This window comes from Equus przewalskii, chromosome 1 (assembly GCF_037783145.1).
Source record: "Equus przewalskii isolate Varuska chromosome 1, EquPr2, whole genome shotgun sequence".
NCBI classification, from domain to species: Eukaryota; Metazoa; Chordata; class Mammalia; order Perissodactyla; family Equidae; genus Equus; species Equus przewalskii.
The window spans coordinates 182675311-182693383 of record NC_091831.1 but is presented as its reverse complement, the minus strand read 5'-3'; the positions used below and the strand labels follow the sequence as shown (position 1 = coordinate 182693383).

General features: G+C 42.7%; 1 long non-coding RNA gene across 1 annotated transcript in view; it reads left to right on the top strand.

Moving 5' to 3' along the window:
• LOC139084877 (uncharacterized) overlaps positions 1-16688 on the top strand; it is a 29558-nt gene extending 12870 nt beyond the window's left edge. Inside the window, exons 2-5 of the long non-coding RNA XR_011542764.1 lie at positions 2722-2819; positions 3246-3317; positions 12504-12652; positions 16385-16688. This is a non-coding gene — a long non-coding RNA (uncharacterized lncRNA). The remainder of the gene's footprint in view (positions 1-2721; positions 2820-3245; positions 3318-12503; positions 12653-16384) is intronic.
• The last annotated feature ends 1385 nt before the right edge of the window (positions 16689-18073 follow it).

The following is an 18073-nucleotide window of genomic DNA, read 5'->3' as shown; positions in this document are numbered from 1 at the left end:
TTCCAGGTTTTGTCAAATGAAGACTCTGGAACAACTGGCATTAGCAGGAAGCAATGGCAGAGTATTTTCTGACTACCACCATTTTGACTGTCTCTAATTTTTTCAGTGATAGCAACAGCATCTGGCAGCTGCTGTAGAGGTCCAGTGCTTCTTAGGCTGTAGTGTGTATGGGAATCATCTGAACATCTTGTGAAAATGTAGGCACTGATTAGTTGGATATGGGGTGAATGCTGAGAGTCCACATTTCTAACAAATTACCCAGTGATGTTAATGCTGAGGGTCCAAGGACACACTGTGTAGCAGAGTGTGGTAGAAGACTTATGGCCCCCAAGAAGATCCTATGCCCTAATCCCTGGAACTGTGACTATGTTACTTTACAAGGCAAAAGGGACCTTGCTGATATAATTAAATTTACTAATCCATTGACCTTAAAATAGGGAGATTACCCTGGATTATCTGAGTAGGGTCCAATATAATTATATGAGCCCTTAAAAGCAGAGAACAGATTTGATGAGCAGGTCAGAGAGATTCCATGCATGAGAAAGACTTGGCATAACACTTCAGGCTTGAAGATGGAAGGGCCATGTGGAAACTATGAGAAGGGACTGAATTCTGCCAACATCCTGAATGTGCTTGACAGTGGATTCTTTCCCAGAGCATCTATTAAGGAATGCAGCCCTGTCAATGCCTTGATTTTGGTCTTGTGAGACACTAAGTGGAGAACCCAGTTGAACTAATAATTCTGTGCCCAGAATTATAACTCACAGACACTACAAAGTAAGAAATGGGTATTGTTTTAACTGCTGAATTTGAGAAAAGTCGTTACGTATGGCAACAATAGAATATGAATACACAGGTAATATAGAGCATCTAGCATTGGGGGAGAGCACCACACAGCCCAGCAGTAATGGGGCGAGTCTGAGTCCAGATCCGGGGAAGATGTGAGAACAATCACTATGGGCCTTTGCATTGACCAGACCCCTAGGGCTTTCAGAAGCAATAAGGAAGGCAGGGCCCTGGGAGACCAAAGATGCTCTCACAATACAGGGGGAGGGCCTTGGAGTCATATTAAAATATAATATTTAAAGAGATAGGAGGTTTTCCAGGCTGGCAAAATGGGACTTATAGTTCACAAGCAATATATATATATACGTAGGTTACAAATAAGATCTATGTATTAAGAGGCGATTATCTGTGGGTCTCTTGGATTTCTGTTCTCTTACAAGCAAAAGCACTGACCCCTTTTCCTGCAGAGAATCCTTTCAAGGATGTTTGTATAATGAGCAGCTGTGGAAGGTGAGACAGCGATGTCTCCCTCTGGAGTGGGGGCAGGTTTATTTAGTGTCTGGTATAATAAAGGCAATATTTCCCTCTGGGGCAGAGGTAGGTAGGTTTGCTCGCTGCCTATTATGAAAGATTAGGTTTCCTTCAGCTTGGTGTTCTTTGGCTGTGATGAAAACCCACTGTGTGCACAGCACCTACCTGGGCTGCTTGACATTATCCCCAGGGGACTCGGGGACAAGGGGAACCAATGTAAATGTGAAGCTTGTGCTTGCTGTGCTGTGAGCAATAATGTCCTTTGTCTCTGACCTGGGAGTCCCCTGTCTTCTGTCCATGGCCATGAAGATGTGGCAGGCTGGTTTGTCAGTTTGCAAGTAAGTTAAAACCTCAGACCTTCACAGTTCTTAACTATATGTGAGTAAATCTGTGTGTGTATGTGTGTGTGTGCATGTAGGTTCCAAATTTCACACGTTTTTATTGTCAACACTTAAGTAACTTGAAGAGTTACCTACTGTGAAGTGGTCTGAAGTTTCTCGATACCGTGAGCTCAGTGGTTTTGGCTCTAGTGCTCTCTTTTTAAGCCAGGCAGTTTATATCGAATCCCCTGCCATCAAAGAAATAGTACGTTCACTCAGCAAGAATTCCAGAAGTTTTACTGGAATAAGCAGCTGTGCTTAACTTTCTTGATGTTTATTTTACTACCATGGTTAGCACTGTTAAGTAACATGTATCTTTCCCTGATATTATTTTACGTTATGTGGAATTTTTGGATTTCTTACATCCTTCTGATTAGAGTTCTTTTTTTTGTTGTTGTTGTTGGAAATATCTTTGCTTCATTTAAATAATAGTGCTAGTAATGATGATGAGCTAGGTTCTTGATGAAAAAGTTTTTTTAAATGATGTATTCTAAATTCTGGGACTTGAGATGAGCCTTTGGTAAACACTGTAAGAGGTAATTATTATTCTTAACAACTTTTAGGAAGATTTAATTTTGTAGGTGGGTCTCAGTGTAATAGAACCTCACTGGAAAAACTATCAACATTTATCAGATATTTCTTGCTCTTTCTAGGCAGACTGGGAAATCCTGTGAACTACAACAGCGCTGTTTTCATCTTTTTGACCTGTGGGGGAGGAACATAAGAGGGAGTAACCTGAATAACCCTCAATGAGTTTCATTTTCCAAAAACGTGTTACTCAGGTGTCTGAGAAGTTTCAGGTCGTCAAAGTATAGCTTGTTTGGTATCAAATATCATTTGATATTCTTCTGTATCAAGTATGTCTTTTTCTTGACTACACCTATTGAATATTCATTGTGTCTATCAAGGCAGATTAAATATTTGCATGCAGAACTGTTCCAGTTTTATAAAAAGACTATAAAGGACTATACGCGTATTGTTTTTTGTTTTTAACCACCACTATTTCTCCATCTGCTTTTCGTAGGTTTCTGCCAAGCGGAAGAACATGAAAAATAATCTGGGCCCAATGCAACCACTTTTTTTGAAATTCTGTGTTTGTTTATAGAGGAAAAGCAATAACAGGTAATTGTATAATACGGCATTGTTCCTGTTTACTGAGCTGAAGATGACTGCCTGCAGATCTGGTTGAAATTAGAGCAAGAGGGTGACGAGATGATGGAGGAAAATACAAGAGAATTCTCCTCGTTGGATAGGCTGGGCTGACCTGATTAGTCAGTTTTTTTATTATAAACTTTCACAGTGAAAAACTTAGTTAATTATTTTACTAAGTATTCCTTTACTAAGTACTTTTTGAGCACCTTCAATATACAAAGCCCTTTTAGCTAAGTGATGCAGTTCCGTTCTTTTAAAAATACAGCAACTCTTGCCAAGCCCTCTCTCTATTCAACAAAGACAAAACCCCCAAGCTTCCTTTGCTGCAGCGGTACAGACTTGTTTTCAATATTTTGAATGCAGCCCTTGACTAAGATAAGTTTTCTTTTCTGACAGATCACTGTCAAAATGCAATTGGTTTGGGCTCTTACATATCTTCCTGGAGAACGATTCGTTCACTATTCCCGGGTGAGTAAAGATCAATTTAGGAGATTAATAAAAGGTCACTGAAATGACCTGAAACGGGACAAAGCAGCCCGAAGGCGCGGGCGGTTCTTGTTTCTGTGGTGCGGTAGACCCGTCTGCTGCGTCTTCAAACTTCTCGCCCCTTGGGTTCTTGCCGGGTTAGCAAGGTGGATATGTTTTCAGCTGGTAATGCGACACCACTGTAATATTATGAATCCCCCTTTGTCTCTTTCTTTGTTGTGAAGTTTATGCTTGATTTGCTTTTTCAAAACTAATTCTGAATGTTGGAAGTATCAATTTGACACACGTCACTGAACAGCAGTAATATGGCTGTTGGTTTGACACCCACAGGAATCTGACAGGGGTGCTTTTATTCTGAGAATTATGAAGATTACGTAATATTCCTAGAAATGATGAGATTTAGAAAATCATGAAAATGAGGCTTATCCAATCTGAGGCATGCAGTTCTGTGTCTTTGTTGGTCTCTAGTGTCGCTTACCAGCCCAACTCGATAGAAGCTGGGGTGGCTTATTTGTATTGTCATTTCCACACATAATGTGACGTGTAAATACCAGTAAAAGGAGCATTTTTTTTTCATATGGGGGAGAATGTTCTCTTTTTATGATGGTTTGTAGACGGATAGTAGATTAAAATTCCCAAGACTTCTGTTTTTGTTTTTCTTTTTAAAATAATGTAACGAGATGAGAGTTGATCATGTTATTTACCCCCTTGAAGGGAGAGTAATATCTCCTTACCGAGAGTCACCCCATGAATAGTTTTTCACATACACCTCCCCACCCCCAGGATATTTTCTGTATTTTCTTAGTTTGAGGCGAATATCTTTGGTCACTTCTTTGATTAAAGTGGGAAATATCCTGGACAGCCTTCAAAATGCTGTGCGAAGTGCTGTTGAGGAGCTCAACTCGGCTCCTGGTTCACGTGTCTCCTCTTCCTGTGATGCATCCAAGACGTAACCATCCTGGATGGTGCCCTCAGCCCAAGGGAGGGCTCTGGGCCTCCGCCTCCTGTCTGACAGCCCACGTTGAATTTCTCCTTCCTTGCCCTCCTGGTAACGCTCACCTGCCTTGAAAGGAGCTCTTCACTGGCTCTTCCTCTTTCTCTCCTTCTTTCATGTCTGTGTGTTGATTTTCTGTCTGCCGTGTCAATTCTGTGGGAGTAGGAACCATGTTTTGTAAGTCCCCTGTAACCCTGTGATGCTGGGAACAGAGTAGAGACTCAGGAAATTATCTTTATTGATTGTGAGTGACATGCCAAGGACCAGCTGATCCTGGACCTCAGTATGAACGATGAAATTAGCTTCCTAATGCCTTTGGCTTCTGGCTTAGCTCAGCTGCTACAACAAAGATACTATAGACTGACAACGAAAATGCTATGGACGGCGTGGCTGATGAACAACACACATTTATTGCTCACGCTGTGGAGGCTGAGAAGTCCGAGATCAAGGTGCTGGCAGATTTGCTGTCTGGGGAGGGCCTGCTTCCTGGTCCATAGATTCATATTTTCGCTGTGTCCTCATATGGCGGAAAGGGTGAGGAGCTCTCTGGAGTCTCTTCTATAAGGGCAGTAATCCCATTCACGAGGCTCCACCCTCCTGACCTAATCACCTCCCAAGGCCCACCTCCTAAGACCATCACAGTGGAGATTAGGTGTCAACAATGAATTTTAAGGGGACATCAACATTCAGTCTATGTGGCCTCCTTTCTGGGAAGGCCCGGTGCCTGCATGCAGAAGGAGGGTAAAATATTAACTGGATAAATGAATGAGTCTTTTTGTGTTTGTTTATTGAATTAAGTGAAACAGTTTCTTAAAGAAAACCATAGAAATGGCCTCAAACCTGCCTGAAATGGGGTGAGCCTTGCAGATGGGCATGCCGCGTGTGGTGGCAGCCGGTTGTGTAGGGCCCCGGAAACTAGAAAAAAGGAACCGAAGTTTCTGCTTGAAGGACAAGATGACTTGCTTGAGCCCCTGCTGCCTGGGAAACGGAAGCTCTGATGGAGATTCGCTTCCAGTCCCACAGCTGACGCCTGACCATGGTTTTTTTCATTAGGTTTTAAGAGTCTGACAAACTTTGAGTGAGAACAAACCTTTGTACATATTGTGGGGAAAGTCACAGGGGATAAAAACTAAACAAATGAATCTAAGACTGCTGGCCCAGGAGCAGTTTCTGCTCCGGGCAGAGCTGCTCTGCTGGGCTGTTTGTAGCGAGGGGATGCTCTCTCTGAAACACGGACTCAGGGAGCGCCTCTCCTTGGGCCTTCACAGCATGTTCCTCCCTGGTGAGCATTGCTGCCTGCTTGGAGCACATTTACCTGCAAGATTGTCTTACTACCAAAGTCTGTTAGTATTAGAGGCCTTTCGGACCCCAGATGTGTGCAGGCGAGAGCTGTGTCAGTGGTGGTCCCTTATGTAGATGTTCTTTGAAGCACGTGTCTGTGTCAAGGTTTCTCAGTATTCCTCTATTTGGGTGGCATTTTGGTGGACATCACATCACCACTGACTTCAGTAGGGATGGAATTTTTTTAGGAAACTTCAGAGTGTTTTGCTTGTGAAAAATATATTTAAGAGAACACAGCTGAGGTCCTGTGGCCGAGAGACCAGGTACAAGGCCTCTGGTTTTGCCTTGGCATGAAAGAGCGTTGTTACATGCTCTGTTGGCAGAACTTGAACTGATTGGAAACAAATGGTGTTTTTCTTTCGTGGAAGGAAGCACCTGGGAAAACTCAGATGCTTTCCAACTTGGAAAGAATCCGATGCCCTAAAAAATTCCCAAGAGCTAGCAGCTATTTGATCTATTGTTAATTATGCTGAGAGATTTGGAGAAAGATAATGTAGGGTAATGACATAAACATGATGCCCTAAAATAAAATTAAGTCTCTGACTCTGTGAAAGGATACGTTTTTCCTTTTTGCATCTGTATTTTAATCTTGTAATGAATTCATATCTCTGTATTAATCCTTTGCTTTTTTTCTTACTTGGATGAAAAAAATCTTTCCTCCTTTTCACGGATAGTTCTTCCATTTTTGTCAATGATCTCATTTATTTTTGGACTACTTTCAGGCTAGTAAAATAAATTTCTCTCCCTTTTTCTCATTTACATGTTTAATCCCTCTTTCTCCAGTGGCTCCTTTCCCATTTATCTACCATAAATTAAAGTTTTCTCGCCATCCTAGAATCCCCTTATTTTAACCTTGCTTTCCTCTTGATCTACTGTTCTATTTTTATTCTTACCATCCGTTGTATTCAATTTGCCTTTATGAGATGGGCACTGTGTTGGGTACTGGGGATGCAGAGATGAATTAGCACAGGGTGTCTGTTTGCAAGAAGCTGGTGGTTTAGTGGAAGGTGCAGACAAAGCAGCCGATGCCATAGATTTTGATCAATACAGAGCCAAATTAGGTGTAGGAGACTGGAAGGACACAGCATGGGGACGTGTGACTCCATCTCAACAAAGCAGGCGCTGCTTTACTGGCTCATGAAGGAGAGGTAGAGAAGGTAGAAAGAATTGCATGGACAAAGGCATAGAAACATGAAAACATGATTATTTGGTTTGGCAGAAGAGTAGGAACACTGGTGTGCTCACAGACAGTGATTACATTAACCGAGGTAGAAAATGAGGAAGGAGGCACCAGCAGGTTTGTTTGACCAAAGATTTGACATTAGTTTTGGCTGTGTTGAGTTTGAGTGGAGAGGCATGGTACCGGTAGTAGGTAGGGCCCAGTTTGCGGATGGCCCTGTATGCCATACGAAGGAGTATTAGTTTCCTATCACTTTTGTAACAAATTACCACGGACTTGGTGGCTGAAAACAACACGAATTTATTATCCTACAGTTCTGGAGGACAGATGTCCAAAATGGGCCTTATGGGGCTAAAATTAAGGTGTCAGCAGAATTGTGTTCCTTGTTGAGGCTCCAGGGTGGAATCTGTTCCTTAGTTTCTTCAGCTTCTAGAGGCTGCCTGAATTCCTTGGCTCATAGCTGCGTTACTAGTTCTGAGGTTAGGACAGGGACATTTTAGGAGGGCTGTTCTATGCTTACTACAAAAGGTGTTTGAACTCACTTTGAAGGCAAGGAGAAGCTATCAACACATATTTAGTCAAAGAATGTGGTGATGCTTTAGAGATTTATGCTTCAGAAAGATCACTTTGTTGGAAATGTAGATATTTGAGGCAGGGTGAAAAATCTGAAGTATATTGCATTTGTCCCTGCCAAGAACTGTAAGATCCTGAAACATGGCAGTGGCAATATGGTTGGAAGAGGAGAGGGTAGGCTTGGCTAGAAAATGGATGTGGGGACTAATTGAGGTGTTTAGAATGAGTCACCTGGATGACTCTGAAGCTTCATACTTAGGGAGCCTAGGTAAATGGCAATTCTGTTACCCAAGAGAGACAATAAGGGAAGAGGTGCCGGTAGATTTGGAGTGACAAAGATTTGACTTCGGTTTTGGTTGTGTTGAGTTTGAGCTGAGAGGCATGATTCCCAGATGAAGAAGATCTGGAGGCCAGAAGATGACTGCATTTGGAATCATCAGACAACAGTTACATGGGAGAGATGGCCTAAGGGTAGTGTATAAAGTGAGAAGACTTGAGGCTACTCCCATGAATGATTTCAAAGTCCATGCTGATGGCTAGTCTCACAGAGTCCTGGATATATTTTTACAAGTGCTACTGGACATACACTCATGCGTGTCCTGTATTTTGTTCACACTCATCATGAATAAGAGTGGTGGTTCCTTGAGGACGGTGATAAACTTCTATTTATCTTTCAATCTCCTCTTGTGTCATCCCATTGATTGAATGAATACCTCTCCACTCCCAGGCATAAATCTAGTTTGGAGTTAGACTGTACTTCTTTGTGTTAAAATATAAATCCTGAATCATTAAAATCAATTGTTTGTCTTTGGTTTGTTGACGTCTTTACAAATACAACTTACAAGGAGAAATATTTGTTGTTTCTCCCATTTGAGAATTGTCTTTCAAAGTCACAATAATCATCTATGTTAGAATTAGGTTATACACAGATACTTCCTGGGAAGTATTTGAAATATGTGCAATGTTGATGCTGAACACTTAAAGAAAAAGTTGCTTTTCTTTACCTTCAATTAATGGATAGGGGTTTTATCACACAGCTTGATGCTCATTCTACACAACTTTATGATCTTGATAGGGTCAGAAAGAGGCTAGGAGAGGCAATCTGGGAGTTCCCCAAGGATTGCCAACTCTCCCTGAGTTTCTTTTCTCAGTTAGTGACCTCACTCCTGTGACTTTTTTTTGACCTTTAGAGCTTCAGGGTGATCTTTGGCCTCACTTTCCTTTCCTTTGTTCAACTGGCCACCGAGATTTGTCAGTTCTCCTTGTGAAATGACTCATCATTTTCTACCTTTTATTTCTCCTGAACTCATGAAATAACCTTTTAATAAGTCTCCCTGCATCCAGCTTGTCTCCAGCTCTGGCATGTTTTGAACGTTGCCACTCAGCAAGCTTTCAGAAACAGCTGATCGTGTCCTGCGTAAGGCCTTCAGTGGCTCAGCACCGCCGGTGAAAGAAAGGCCCAGGCTGCCCACCTCCACACACTTCCCACTGGGGACCTCCCGTCTGAGCTTGGATTTTTCTCCTACTGTTCTGACTGGGAAGCCTGCCTGCCTCCACACTGGCTTGGTGAGCACTGACTGACTTTCTAAGGTACAGCTCAAAGCAAAGGGAGTCTGCTCGGGCGACTTTTGTCCCTTCCATGGCTACCACAAGAGTTCTCACTACACCGCATTTCTACTTTCCTTCTTCAGGCGTCCATATCCCCACTCTGCACCCCTCCTCCTTGCTCTCACCTCTGTATCTGTAGCACATAATTGGTACTTAATGATAATTGAGTGGACTGAGTGGTTTGGTGTAAAATCTAATTAGAGTCTAGTTTCAGCCCCTCCACTGACTGACTATGGGTCTCTGTGCCTGTTTTCTTTCTCTACAAAAAGGGAAGAACTTTGGGTACAAGTATATCAGATCAAATCATGATCTCCTGAGACCTCTATTGTGAGTATTCCTAACCGACATCACGAGGTTTTAAGATGAAGAAGGTGGAGGTAACCTGAGTTTCGGAAGCAGGCATTTTCATTGTTCCTTCCCGGCATGCTTGGGAAAGCAACTCCACAGGACCCTGTATTTGAACTTGATCCAGTTTTATGGGTTCCCCAGGGGACTTACTCATGTCTCTCAGGTGTCACAGAGCCGTTGAGCGGGGTTAAAGAGCAGGTGGGGCTGCAAGGAATGCTTGTTAGTGAAACCCGGCTTCTGAAATGTCCGGGAACAGGAAGACCTGCCCTGTCCCAGACTTTGAGAGGCCTGGTTATCCAGATTTTTTTTTAACCTTTGATTCTCAAATCCCGTCTAGTTCCTAAAGGCTCTGGACTTCTGATTGGGTTGTGAGAATATACTCAGGGGGCTGCAGAACAGTCTTGTTTTTATCTTTCCAGGATTTGAGGAACCATGCTTACCTTTAATGAAAAGGCCAGGAGATAGAGCCCACCTCATGGAAAGGTACAGTTAGAAGTGGTGTATTAGCTTGCTTGGGCTGTCATGACAAAATACTACAAACCAACTGGCTTCAAGGACACAAATTTATCATCTCACAATTCTGGAGGCTAGAAGTCTGAGACTGAGGTGTTAGGAGAATGGTTCCTTTGAGGCTGTGAGGGGAAATCTGGTCCATGCCTCTCTCCTAGATTCTGGTGGTTTGCTGGCAGTCTTTGGAGTTCCTTGGCTTGTAGATGCATTATCTGGATCTCTGCCTTCATCTTTACACGTGTTCTCCTTGTGTGCGTATCTGTCTCCAGCTCCAAATTTCCCTTTTATAACGACACCAGTCATGCTGGGTTAGGGCCTGCCATAATGACCTCGTTGTAATAGACTACCTCTGGAAAGATCCTATTTGCAATCAGTCACATTTTGAGGTACTGGTGGTTAGGATTTTGACATACTGTTTTTGGGGACCCAATTCAACCTGTAACGAATGGTATGTGCTGGTATGTGTGCTTGCTGCGGCCCTGGAGTCAGGTCTGGAGGCCCCTGGATGAGCTTGTGTCAGGCTTGGGCCTTTGGGGCTGAGTGGTGAGGATATTTAGAAGCCCTTAGCGAGGGGGCTGAGGGGAGGCTGGGGACATGTGTGAGGCAGAGGCTACTTACCAATTGGTAGGGAAGCATTTTAATATTTTAATATCTTTTTCAGCTAATTATCATGGCTGGGTTGAGAGATTAACTTTCTCTGCAGTGTATTTTTGAGGTGCTAGGAGGGCCATTACCTCTTAAAATTCCCATTTGTTGGTTGAGACCTGAATTTATACTTTCAATAACTCATCATGCTAATTTAAAATATTTGAGCACTTCTAGAATGTGAATTCCTCACTTATTATTTTAATTTGAGGCCCCAACTATTAAGTCTTTGCTCATCTGTTTGAAAGTCCCGTTCTTGTTTTCGTACCTAGGTTTGTGATTACGTTGTAAAAACCAAAATGGCTGCCTTACGGCGTGGTCATTCTGTGCCGGGCGCTCTTCATCCTCATGACAGCTCTGTGAGGACGGTGTTTCACTGTCTCCTGAAAGACGAGAAGGCGGAGCCCACAGAATGGTTAAGCAACTGTCCAAGGGCACAACTAAGACGACTTCCAGAGTCTGTGCTGCTATCCAGTGTACCGTTGTGCCTCTATGTGAATAGCATGTGTGTTAATAGTAAACAAAAGAGACTATTTTGTTGTTCTTGAGTTGGCCTGGTGATATATTTTAAAATGATTTTGGCATAATTGCTTTCAAATTCATTTGTTAGTAATGAGGAACACAATGGAAAATACACAGAAATAAAGAAAAAATTCCCCTCTCTTCCTTTCTCCAGCAGAGCTGGTAGTGCTTGCCTTCAGGAGGGGGCAAGTTGATTAGGGGCAGGTGTGATGTGATCTGAGGGACTCCCCACTGGCCTCAGCTTTTGATAATGTCTGAGAATTTAACACTGGAGATTCCTTGTATTAATGGAAGCTCTCAGGTAAAAAGTTGTTGGTTGATTTATCTGTCCTGGGATATTCAAATTTGAGTGTCCACTCCGTGTTGTGAGCATTTTAATTGAATCTGAGATGACTCTCACAGGATGGCCAGCTGTGATAAGGTGCTCAAGGATAGGGGCCACGCTTCATTGGTGGTATAGAACTTGGCCGATGGTGGCCAAGGAATCCAGGAATATAATCAACCTATTAAGTAAGTAATTAGTTGATGCTACAGATATTTATTGACCACCTCCTCTGGGCCAGACACTGTGCTCTGTGCTGGGATGGAGCCAGCCACTCTCTGGGGACAGAGATGTGCTGAAAGAAGTGACGGGCCTCTGAAAGTCAGCCCACTCCCTCGGGAGCCTTGCCTCAGGCCAGCTTGGTCTTCTCGAATATAATGTTGGTCACCAGCAGATAAAAGTTCAAGACAAGATTTTTCCAGAGAGAGATGATGGGTGGTGATCTATGGAGTCTTGTTGCTTTGCTCCACTTCTTTGTCTCACCCTCAGATCTGCCACAGCCTGTGAGACCCTGCACCAGAAGTGCAAGAGGCAAGGGAAGATGAGAACTCCCACCAACATCGAAGGGTCTGGAAAAGACCCGAGTCATCAGTTATTAGGTTGCAACTTCGGCTAAAATAAAGTTTTGAAATTATCTGTGATTAGAGTTTTCTGTGTTCTCATTCATTATGTTTTCTATTAATAGACTGTGACACATAGTAGGCACTAATTAAGTGCTAACTGATTTACAATTGAGTTAAATATCATTTCTCCTGTATGGGCAGATAATAATTGCCTTTGTTTTCAAGGATACCTGAGTTTTTCAATTCCACAGATTATAGAACTTGAAGATCTACAACAATCAGAGAAGTTAAAAAACACATATGTGAATGGAAAAGTCACATTGCTTATTTTAACACTCATGGAACGGGTGGGGTAAACACAGGGCTACCGTGGGTAACAACTTACTGATCTAAGGCTCTCGTGCAAGTCCCTTCAAGAAGGCTGCCTGACTTTCTCAATTTCAGTGTGAGAATGCAGTAGTATTGAACTGAGGTTCTTTCCTGCTAGTACCTTAATGAATTACCTGCTCGAAGTTTCTAACCATAGTTAACTGTCCCAATTTTCTCATTTAAAATTTTTCAGCTAAGAGGGCTATGGATACACACTCTGGTTGAAAACCTGGAAACGGAGTGGATGTCAGAACCTGGATGATGAATCTGGCTTCTTTTGCACTGCTGAGTTGATGAATGGGAACTGCTGATAAATCCATACAAATGAGAACTCTCTGGAAGGTGGGGCAGTGATGAAAGACAGCCTTTTTTTTCTTGCCTTGCGGTCCCAAATTGTCCTGTTTTCCTACACTCTTGGCTCTGCCTGGCATACACATATCCCTTTCTGTGCTGTTGCTAGTCAATCTCTTTTGTGGAGCGCTGGCTTCTAAAAGGATATTCCAGGCGGGAATTTTGGTGTTACGCAGTTGTAACTCAGAGCTAGCCTTAATATTTTTGGTTCACTTGCTGGTTAGCTTTATATGATGCTTTGAAAAATAGTCCTTCAAACGTACATTTTTCTTTTTTTTTTTTTAATAATTCTTCTCCCCAAAGCCCCCTAGTACATAGTTGTAGATTCTAGTTGTGAGTGCCTCTGGTTGTGCTATGTGGGACGCCAGGCTAGCATGGCCTGATGAGTGGTGCCATGTCTGTGCCCAGGATCGGAACTGGCGAAACCCTGGGCCAAACTTAACTAGTCAGCCATGGGCTGGCCCCCAGACATTAACAAGTAGATAGCCATACCAATACAAAGAAAAACCTATATCTCTTGTGCTGACTGTAGAATAGTTATTACTCTGTCTAGGAGTTAACTCCATCAATAATGTTCGTTAATAGATTTTTAAAACTATATTATTGGGTTTTACTTTTACCAGGAATCTCTAGTTTCCTTGCTTTATGAATATTTGAAGTGCAATTGTAGAGATTGCTTTGTTTTTCTTCCTTCGGAGAGCTGGTTTTCCCTCCCTTGACTCTCCTGTTTCTTGGTATTTTACAGTGTGAAGCTGCCTCTTATGTTATCTTATTATCAACCCTAAGCTCATTAGCAATTCATATTCCAGCTGTGTGAATTGGTAACTTTAATTAGCTATTACTATTTTACAGAAAAGATAGATTCATTTATGAGTGTTATTTCCTGGAACAAACTACTTAAGGAATGCATGCATTTAAAAATGAAATAATTTCATTTGAACTGTGTGTTAGGCTCCGAATTTATTCTTCATTGTATTTCCATTTTATTTTAGGTTTGAAAGCTTATTTGTAAGATGTTATTTTTATACGTTAGCATATTTTGTGCTTTAAATGCTTACGGGTTTTGGGGAATGCTTTTGTATCGCTTTTTCCCAACATCCCATTTCCATTGCCACATCAAATCTCAAGTGGCTAGTTTTATATTCTTTTACAGACTGTAAAATTGTGAGCCATATAAAGAGCTGCTTATATTTTTGATCTGCTATTCATAAGCTTTTGTGCTTAGTGTAAACACAATTAAATATCTTTTAAAGACTTGATTACTTTCAGCCATTATATTTTGACATTAGTCGATTCTAAGGATGTTGGACCTTCAAGTGGGCAGAACTTGGCCCCAAGACCAGGACAGCCCATGCTTCTCTAAGAGCTGGGTTAGGATTGCTCTGAGAGGGCTCTGCAACATTGATCTGATCAGACGGTATGGCTGTCCAATTATCCTAAAATCTGTTACAAAAGTTTTAAAATTAACTTACTTAGAATTCAATTTGAATGCTTCAGAATTCATAGGAAATGGGAGAGCAAGGATGTTGGAAAATCTAATACCACAATTTTCCAAATCTTTGGGCTTTGAGTCATTGGGCCTGACCAATATTCCTCTGAGCTAGTCTTTTTAAAGGGATGGTGAGATGATTTTATGAGGCAAAAGTTCTGCAATTAAGTATAGTACAAAAGGAAACCTTTAGAACTGGAGAAATTTAGGAAACTGTATATGTTTGAGTTTAATTTACTTGGGTGACTTAATCACTTATTTCATCTGCATATGTGTCTCTAGATGAACTTGAGAAAACCCAAGAACCCATTCAACAGATATTTTATTTACTTCTAAATGACAGTATATAAATCAGTCTAGGAAAATATCCCACTGAGAAAAATTCTTAGCTATTTGGGGATTTACATATATTTACTTTTTTGTGAACTCTTATGTCAGACTCAAGACATCTTGGAGAGATTGTCCAAACTCCTTTTTATTCCTGTTTATGGCTACTTTATCAAATAGTCTGTCTTCTAGACTAATTTCACAATATGCAGAATTCTGTACATTGTCAGTTCTGAGCTCCTTTTGCTGCTATTTCAGTTGTTCACAAAAAAACTTTCTGTATTAGGCCAGTAGTTTTATTGATTGATTGATTGTCTAATTTTAATTAGATGATCAGTTAGGTGTGACTATGTGTGTCTGGCTGACCACCATGTCACTGTATGTGGTTTAAATAATTACAGAAAGGCCTGTGCTAACTGGCAATTTACTAAGTACTCGTGAGCTCATTGACTAAACCGGCAGAGTGGTTCATTTATTTAACTTCATTTCTGCCTCTTCTGTAAACAGCCTTCAAGTCTTCAGGGAACAAGGTTTGGTTTTTGGTCACTTGCTAATTGCCATTTGAATTGAAATTTCACAAATTATAAACAGAGGATTAGGTGTCAAGGTATAAAACTAATTTTTTTCTCCATGAAAAAATTAATTTATTTCTGTGTAAAGGTATCGTTACCTTTCCCATGATTTTGGCTTCTTGGGGTACACGAGCCTGGAAGGAGGTCTGTCTCCTCATCGTGCTGTAACACCCCCTGCTCAAAACCCTTGGCCATATTACATTTTACCTTCCTTTTGCTGCTCTGCCTTGTTAAGCTTTCTGTGAAATGATTTCAAGAGCTGATTGCCTTTCAGAGTGTGTTTTAAATGGAAATGCGGGTCCTCATGGGAATTCGTGTTGTCTTGGAGGCACTTTAGAAGAGGAGAGAGGAAGCAGAGATGTAAATGAGGAGAAAGCAGGTCAAAGGCTCTCACATTTTGGTGTGCTTGGGGAAAGCCATGTTAATTGACCAAGGTTTACTTCACGGCAACTGTCACACTGTAGCTTTTACATTTTCACAGATTATTTTAGTCAAAACTCTTTTGGTTGTAAGTGATGGAACACCCAACCCCATCTGTCTTGGGTTGTTTGACAGAGGGTTTACTGGCACATCCTAGATGAGACCCAGCCTCAGGTGCACCTTGATTCACGCTCAGACCACACACCAAGCGTGAGTTCCGGCTACTCATTTCTTGGATCTGCTTCTCTACTGTTGGCTCTATTTTGGGATGTCACGTAGTTGCGAGGTGCCTGTCAGCAACTCAGAGATTTAAATCCAGTGAAAACGTGCAGATCCTTGTCCCAGTGTTCCCAGGGAACGTCCTGAGAGTCACCAGGACTAGATGGGGTCAGGCTACCTGCCGACCCTACACCAGTCACTGTGGCCGCGGCAGGTCTGACTCTGACTGAAGGAGCGTCACCCACAAACTGTGGGGGAGCCCACCCAGACTACATTGTTTAAGAGTGGGAGGGGCAGATCCTCAAACAAAAATTAAGGCAATTGTCAGAAAGAGGGAAGGAGTTTGGGCAGGCAAAGGGCAAATGTCCACTGCACACACCATATCGATCCCCCCTTGTACTGGACTCAATATATAGGCATGATGTTATGTTGTATTCCTGGGACTCCATAAAGCTCCCAAACTTGAAGACCATCCGAAGTAGAATCATTCAGTAGGAGGACTATTTATCTACTATTTTATTCTTAGGCCCCCAAAGAACAAGGACTAATACTAGTTACAACTTTTAACTTTTAATTATTTAATAACAAGTAAGAAAGTGAATATTTCCAAATATCCTCGTATTCGATATTAAATATGCATATAGAATTTGAAGTTGCTTTGAAGTTTATCTAAAACTGTGGTGTTTCACCTTTTAGAATCTGACAAAAGCTGTCAACTCTCCAGAAAAACATGGGCCTGTACTCACGAAGGATGACATGTAATTTGGAGATCTAGTAGTTCCATCGGAACACTGATGAAGTCCCACCACTCACCCAAAGCTTGGCTACCTTCTATGACACCCAAACAAGAAGCTGTCCACTTTAGATTGATCAAGTCACGGCCCAACGTTGGTGCTTCAAACCCGAGACCAGAAGGCTGTCTCAGTCTGCTGGTCACCTCAGGAGCTCCTGCAAGGCTTTGCTTCTCATCCTTCACTTTAAATCTTGGCTTTTGCTTCTCTTCCTTTGTCTTTGGATAAGGATTCTCTCCTGCATGTCTGTTTCTTTTGGATGTATTTGTTTTCCTTTTCTTCTCCTTTGGACGATGTTCTGGGCTTTCTGATTGTGATTCCCATTGAGACGCTGCCTACAGATGTAATTCCTTTGGAGGAGGATGCCAGGTGTCTCACCCCATCCAGCCTGAGGTTCCTCACTCACGTATGGGTGATGGGACATGCACTGACTGAGAGCTCGTGGCTGCAGAGGGTGCCAACACTGTCTTGAGGCTGCTCTCTTATTTCCTGCTCATGTTGAACCCAAATCTGTCCTTTTGTAGCTTCTGTCCCATTGTGTTTGTAGCTCCCACCTCTCGGGGCCACATGGAGCAAGCGCCAGACCACAAACTGTGGTGGAGTGGGGACATGTTTACTTAGTCTATGTTCTCCTGGCAGCTTCCCCTCCAGAACTGGGCAGGGGCCCACCCAAATCGTACCCGAGAGTTCTCCCACCCAGTTCTTTCTGATGAAAGTACTCAAGCCTCTAGGCCAGGAAAAACATTACTCTTTTTAGCTGGTGGGTCTGCATTCCCTTTTGTCTGCTGAAGCCGATGCTTCCAGAATGGGAGCTCAGTTTGAAGATGGTGTCTTAGTTCCTGGTGAGCTACCTGCACGCTGTATTGGTGGGTGGAAGAAACTGGGGCTATAAGCTTATGGGGTCGGTCTGCTCCTCATGAAGAGGCTTCATTTTCACTTTAAAGGGCGGATCAAATAGACTTTTCAGCACACGCTCTTCTCTTTGAAGCCCTGGTTTGTTTCGCAATCAGTAGATAAGTGATGGGCCCTGGGTGCTGCCAGCATTTTTGCAGCCTCTTGCTCTCTGTTTCCCAGAAACATTGTCTTGGTGCCAGTGGCAGGAGCTTTCTGAGTGTCTGCAATGTGGTGCTGCTGAGCCACCCTGGCAGGGAAGCAACGGGTAGTGCCTTTTCAAGTGGTCCTCTCACCTGAGCAGGAGAGAGCGCTCAGGCGCAGGCGAGGCCGTGTGCACAGACATCCTTCTCTGTCTGCGCTAAACCCAGGATATCAGCTTGTGGACTGTAATTAACGTGCTTTTGGAGCCCTTTGAGCACAGAAGCAGGATTGACATGGTGCAGACATGGCAGCCCAGAGGCGTGTTATGCTTCGTATGGGAGTCAGTGTCTCTCTAAGAACCACCAGGTGCCAACCTCACAGAGGAGGAGGTCTGAGGCAGGAAGCAACCCCAGGAACTGGAAGTGGAACTAGATGAGGTTCCCTCACTGCAGTCCCCACAGGGAACAGGGGGAAGGGAAGGTGACGCTGCAGGGAGAGAGTCTGGGCAGTGGTGACACCTGGAAAAGGAGTCTGGTGGGGCCACACAGAAACATTAGTA